The sequence below is a fragment of the Phascolarctos cinereus genome, unplaced genomic scaffold (genome assembly GCF_003287225.1).
Source record: "Phascolarctos cinereus isolate Bilbo 61053 unplaced genomic scaffold, phaCin_HiC Scaffold_4;HRSCAF=312, whole genome shotgun sequence".
Taxonomy (NCBI): domain Eukaryota; kingdom Metazoa; phylum Chordata; class Mammalia; order Diprotodontia; family Phascolarctidae; genus Phascolarctos; species Phascolarctos cinereus.
In genome coordinates this window covers 474,498,171-474,505,247 of record NW_027555847.1, presented here as the reverse complement: position 1 = coordinate 474,505,247, position 7,077 = coordinate 474,498,171, and the positions used below count along the sequence as shown (strand labels likewise).

The window sequence follows — 7,077 nt, the reverse complement described above, 5'->3', positions numbered from 1 at the left end:
GCTACGTAGCTACATTTCCAAAACTTGTTCTCAATACCCAGCTAGTCCCTACACTCACTGAAGACCATTTCTCTCTGCCTTGAATCTGTGACCCCAAACTGAGTAATGAGCAACAGAGCTATCAGATGGCACCTGTTTCTGCTCCCAGGGATAGTTCAAGAGTACTCTGAAATCTCTTTCTTCCCTAATGCCCTAATGCTCTGTCTTAGCTCACTTTCAGTCACTGAATACTGTAATGCTTCCCAATCCCCACCCCTTACCCCCACTCCCTATCCAGTGTCTCTGTCTTCCTAAGCAGCCCTGAGCTGGAAAAATGACTCACTGTGACTTTTTCTTGGCTTTCCTGCTCAAAATTTGATCTGGCATATTTTCTAGGTTATTGCAGAAGTGTATTGGGTGAGCTAGGCAAAAATGTTTCCTCTCACTCCACCATCTTGAATCCACCTCATTTTGTAAGGCCTTCCCAACATGGACCATTCCTACCTTTCTAATCTTCTTACATTACTTCTTTCAATATACACTGGATCATAATCCAAATACACTGACCTACTTAGCATTCCTCACCCAGAACACTTCATCTCCCAGCTCCATGCTTTTCCACTAGCTGTCCCCCATGCCTGGAATGTTCACTATCTTTACTGCCATCTCCTGGCTATCCATGCAAGATTCAGTTCAAACACTACCTTCAGTATGAAGCCTTTCTTGGTTCCCCCCAGCCCCCTACCCTGAAGACCTCCCCTATACTTGTGCTTTCCCTCTGAGGTTACCTTCCATTTATATTGTATATTTCTTCTGTGTACATAGTTATTTTTATCCCCCTTGTGAATTGTAATGAAGGTCACCATGTTTTTGTTCTTCATGCCAGCAATTAGCTCAACATCTGGCCCGTAGAAATTGCTTAATAGATGCTTGTTGTCTGACAAACTGAACGTTATACCTCTGGCCCATAAGCTAAAGAATGTGATAAAGCCTATTCTTCCTCTTATGGGAAACAGCACCTCAACCAAAGACTCCAACCAAAGCCAAAAGGAAAAGAAATTTCACAAATATATGTCCAGTAGAATCCCCCAATTATAAGAGTAACAGAGCACTAACCATCAATAACCATTAGGCCAGTGAAGCATTATCAAGAAGAGATTGTATACCATCCAAGCCCGGCAGGAATTGGGAGAAGCACAATGTCATCCCCAGAATACATCAGCAATCTTATGGTGTTAGAAACATTGTTTAATCTTCCACATGTCTACCTTGACTACTCATATTCATTTTATTAGTGCCCCCTCCATGTGTGCACCATGGCCTCAAGTGCTCCTTACAAGTTTGCCCTCCATAATTTTTCCTGAAGTGTATCCATTATTCTTACTGATAGTATGTATATGTGTGGGGGAGTGTGCTCTAGGTTTATGGAGAAATGTTCTATTACATTAAAACAAAAAATGCTGTTTCATTAAATGCATTTAATTTGAACTGTGTTCTCTGGCTAACTGGTAAGAGTTAGCACAGTTGTAGGAGCAAATCAATTTTCTGTGACTGTGAGCCCAGAGAATCCCTTAAACTTGAGATAACTTTTCTGGGGTTCCCATGTGACAGGGAGGGGTTGTCCTAGCTGCTTTACTGATAATACTCATAATTTCCTCTTTCAAACATTATACCATATGAAATCACTGATGCTTTATTAGTACTTTAAGATTTTTACAAAGTATTTTTCAAGATCTCAAGTCAATATGAGGTTAACAAAGTTTAATGCTAATAAACTATGCTAACGTACAGACAATAACTTAAAAATAAACAAAGTGTTGTAGAAAATCAAATGACACCACAGCTGCAATCGTGTGTGACTCATAACCTAGAAGAGCAGCCAGCTTGAAGTGAATGTTGGCTTTGTCAGTAGGTCCCTTTGGCTGATCCTATGAAAAGCTTGCCACTTGTCATGATTTGTTTGTCATTCTCTTTTTAAATTGACTTCATTGCTTAATCTTCCACGCAAGCAGTAAAGATAAGAGGTAACCTAGAATTAGAAATTTCCAAAGAGCATTAATTAATGGACAAGAGCAATGCATGTTAATTTCATGTTTTTACCTGAAAAAAAATTATGAAGCTGCATTAATATTGAAGTAAAATAAATATTTTCATTGTTTTTTCAAAATACTACATCTTAAAACATGACATTTTGTCATTTAGAAACAAATTCAAGATCAAGAGGTAGGCAAGTACTCAAAGATTTGTGCTAGTCAAGAATTGTTTCAAATAGTATTCAGAGCACATAGTTTCTTTCAGCAAAACCTGGTTTTAAGAACTAACAATCACTGAATTTGGGAGCTTGCCACAGACTGCAGTGGGTTTGACTCATTTCAAAGTTTTTTTCTCATAAGAATTTCATGACAGCTTCCCACCAAGAGTGCCCACACAGGAATTTCTGGGAAGAAATAAAATTCCTTAATGAAATTTTCCTAAATCAAGCTGCATATTGTTATGGGGAAGCTAGGTGGTACAGTGGATAGAGCTCCAGGCCTGGAGTCAGGAAACCTGAGTTCAGATCCTGCCTCACACTTACAAGCTGTATGACCTGGGGCAAGTCACTTTATCTTGTTTGCCTCAGTTTCCCCATCTGTAAAATGAACTGGAGAAGGAAATGACAAACTACTCCAGTATCTTTGCCAAGAAAACCCTAAATGGGATCACAAAGAGTTGGGCACTACTGAAATAACTGAACAACAATAATTGTATGAAGTGTATGAATTTTGATTGCTGGTACTTACATATTCTGGATTACCATTAGTCAGCCATATCGGATCCTGGAAATTCTGATGAGTGAGCTTGACCCAACAGCTAAAGACCTGTTCTACATGAAAGATGATGTTAACTGCAAATGATGTCACTGGTGTGAATGGAATTTGTAAAACCAGGTTCTGTCTAGTATACCTCCATCCAATCCTTTGGGTTATTTAATTAATGGAATAAAATCAGATGGAAATTATTGAACTAATTATATCCCTCCTGAACCAGAATTTTCTTACATTAGTTTTGAAACTACTCTAAGTCAGACCTCTCACAATGACCTGATCAGGAAAGTAGTAGAAGTTTTTAAGCTTGGAAAATTTGTGACTACTGTCTTTATTAAATCAGAGTTCTGAATGTCACATATTATTTTCATTAGCTTAAAAGACTGAAGGGTTTAAATGTCTTGATAGCCAGATTACTCAATTCAGTGATTACAATTTCATTCTTACCAGTTTTACTAAGAATCAATAAATAGCAACAGCAGAATTGATTAAGAGAAATGCAAAAAAGGGGCAGCTAGGTGGCGCAGTGGATAGAGCACTGGCCCTGGAGTCAGAAGGACCTAAATTCAAATACTGCCTCAAACACGATACTTACTAGCTGTCTGACCCTAGGCAAGTCACTTAACCCCAATTGCCTCACCACAAGAAAAAAAGAAAAGAAAAATGCAAAGAGCAAACACAAATAGAAGGCCACTTTCTAGTTACAAGGGGCCATGCTTTCCATACCCACCACCTTGTAGTTGGGGAAAGGTCCGGGTATAATCATAATGTACTTATTTTAAATTGTATGCAAACAAATACAAAGCAAGCTACATACAAGACAAATAGGAAATCATTGAAGGAATGCCTTGGGATTAAGAGGGGGTAGGGAAGGCTTCCTGTAGAAGATGGGATTTTTGTTGGGATTTAAAGGAAGCCAGTAAAGTCAGTAGTTGGAGTGTAGGAGGGAGGGCATTCCAGGCATGGGAGAGAGCTACTGAAAATGCCTGGAGCCCAAAGGTGGAGTGTCTTGTTTGTAGAGCAGCCAGGAATTTCTGCTTTTCACTTGAGGAATTACAAATTTGATCTTCTTAAGAAAATTAATGATAACTACATCTGATGGTTTTGCTTATTACAAATTTTGAGTATTGGAACATTACTTTTGCTCCCTGTATCTTTAGTTCTTTAAGCTCAGAGATTCCCACTCCTCCTTTATAAAATGAGCAATATACTATTACAGGGAGTTGACACTAGCTTTTCACCTGTGAGAGGAAAAACCCTTAGTTAGGATCTTAATTAGTGTCATGGTGGGTTTAATGGTCTCTTTTATGTGTGATTGCAAGGTTAGTGGTAGGAATGGTGGGGTCGGAGGCACCAATGTTTACTCCAGTATATTTTGCTTAATAGTAGAGTCCATTGGCAGAGTTATATGAAGGTTCTAACTATCTCATTTTCATACTGCACAGTTAAAAGCACACTAAATGTATAGCCACAGATTTCAAATTCTTACTAAAGTGGAATTTTATGAACAAAAATTTTTAGGGAGATTTAATGTAAAGAATGGAATTTCTCAGACTAGATAAGCTGGTCAGCTTGGATTACTTAACATAACTTTTTTCTTAGCAGTCCTAATTGTGATTAATATACTATTAACGTAATTGTGTTGTTCCAAGCAGAAAAAATATCTTTTTCTCTTGTGACTAAAAATCTTGTAATATTGTGGTACATGTAACTATTATGCTGTATTTGATAGTGTGACTTCATCTGCTATTCCTCTTAATTAATATGGTAATTCCTTTAACCATGATTTGATGGCATCTAGTGAATTCTTGCACAAAGTGAGAACTATCTAGATTATTAAGACAGACAGTGAAGTAAAATGCTATTCAGAAAACAAGACATATTCATAAAAGGTCATTTAATGGATGACTAGAAGACGCAGGTTTTCAAAAGTCAACATTTTCAGGGATTTAGGCAGCTGTGAGATCCAGAAAAATTAACTTAAATTTTATATTTCCCTCTGGTCTTTACAATATTGTTTTGACTCTTTCTGGATTGATGTAGTGGCATTCTATTCCTTACATATTTATAAATGAACCTCTGTTTTTTAATGTTTCTAAACATAAAAATCTGCTGAATTGGTAATCAAGTAGTTAGAACACTGTTTTAGTTTTTATTTTAGGCATGTTGTTGACTGAAGGCTTTGTTAAAGAAGCATTCTACCAACATGGTCAATTTGATTCTGAAATCTGCAAGTAATGTAGCATCTGAAACTTTTTGGTGCTTATATTTTTGAGAACCAATAATTCAAATGGATTTTATTCTTGAACAACATCCAGAGAGATTTAATGATGACATTTGTTGTCTCAAGGTCTGATTTTTAAAAGTATACTAAAGATTGCTTTCTAACTAGTTGAAAAATGCAAAAATTTATATAAATCTGAAAACATAGTCCACTGGCAGAAAAGTAAATGCTATTGAACTGATATTAATCTAGAATTTATCTTGATATTATTGATATAGAATTTATTTATGATCTAGATATTAATCTAGAATTAATTTAGAATCTAGTATAATCAGAAGAGGGGAAGTTTTGGTGTCATAATTTCTCTCTTCATGTTGAATTTTAATGAGTTAAAATGTATTTTAAAAATCTGTACCATAAAACTTAATGCTTCAATAAAAATTTTCTAATTAATTTTAAAAATTACTCAATAGTACAAGGCCAAGCACAGATATCTGAGGCATTCCAGTGGAAACCTGCCAAGTTGACATTGAACCGTTAAAACACTACTCTTTGAGTCTCACTCCAGCAATCAGTTTCTCATTATTAGTGAAAATCAGATACATAGTAGAATTTCCCTTAGTTAGTTTTTCTGCATTTTGAAGGATGAAATTATCATTAAAGGAAGCAAGAACCTATTGACTTCTCTCATTTTAGCAAAGAAAGAGCTCCAGTCCATGTCTGAATAATTAAAATTTCTCATTTCTACTATCTGATGTCTCTATTCTGTCTCTTTCCCAATCTTCTAATCTATTGTCTCTTTCTGTCCTCATGCTCTGTACTGTGCTGTGATTACAAAATTACATGTTTCTTCCCACATTGATCTTCACCATGCTTCCCTCCCTCTGGTTCCTGGATTTAATAATGAATAGCTAGGATTTATACAATTCTTTAAGTTTTGCAAAGTCCTTTATTATTATTATCTCATTTTACCTTCACAACAACCTTGGGAAGTAGAAGTTATTATTATTCCCATTTTATATGAAGAAACTGAGGCAGACAGGTTAAGTGACTTAGCCAGGATCAAACAGCTCAAAAGTACATAAGGCTGGATTTAACTTAGGATTTAACTGATTCCAGGTTCAGCAGTGTACCCACTAAACCACCTAGGTGCCTGGATTTTCTCACATGAGTATACGTTCCTAATATACAATACTACCTTTTACGTACTCTGTTTCTTTTAAATAAACTATCCCTATCCAGAACCACATCTTGAACCTAGACTGTGCTAGGTGTTGGAGAGCCAAAGACAAAAAAAATAAGTTAAGAAATTAATTAAATTAAGTCAAGAAATTTACATTCTAGTGGGAAAGACAATATGGATACAGATAAGTAAATAGAAGGTAATTTGAGGAAGAAGAAAGTATTAATGATTATAGTAATAAGGGAAAGACTCACAGAGAAGGTAGCACCTAAAATAAGCCTTAAAAAAAGAAAAGGATTCTCAGAACCAGCCAGAAGGGAGCTTGTTCCAGGCTTGGGCCAGCTCATGCAAATGCCCAGAAGACAGAGAGATGGAATGTCAACTTCAGGGAATAGCTAGTAGTCCAGCTTGGCCGAAACAGAGAGTATATAGGGGAGTAACGTAAAATAAGCCTTGCAGGGGGAGCTATAGCCAGATTGTTCAGGACCTTGAATGGACAGGTTAAAGAGTTTGTACCTTGAGGTTAAGAGGAAATCACTGAAGGTTGTTGAGCAAAGGAGTGAATGGTCATACCTGCCTGGACCTTAGGGAAATATCTTGAAAGCTATGTAGTAAATGGATTGGAGAGGAGAGAGACAATTTAGAAGGCTATTACAGAGCTCAGTCTCCTCTTTCCTTAGGCAGCTCTGCTTGGTTTCAATTCCAGATACTTGCAAGTTTCTTCCCCAACTCCTTTCCAGCTTGCTTTTGTGTACTGTCTTCCCTCATTAGAGTGTAAGCTTCTTGAGGGCAGGGACTGTCTTTCTTTTTCTTATTTGGATCCCTAGTGCTTAGCACATTGCCTAGCATATTCAAGGTTTATTGAATTTATTTTTTTAAAAGGCTAT

At 36.6% G+C, this 7,077-nt stretch overlaps 1 pseudogene; it reads left to right on the top strand.

Moving 5' to 3' along the window:
- The first annotated feature begins 2,322 nt into the window (after positions 1 to 2,322).
- Positions 2,323 to 3,252, top strand: LOC110221395 (S-adenosylmethionine decarboxylase proenzyme 1-like; annotated as a pseudogene).
- Positions 3,253 to 7,077: the final 3,825 nt, after the last annotated feature.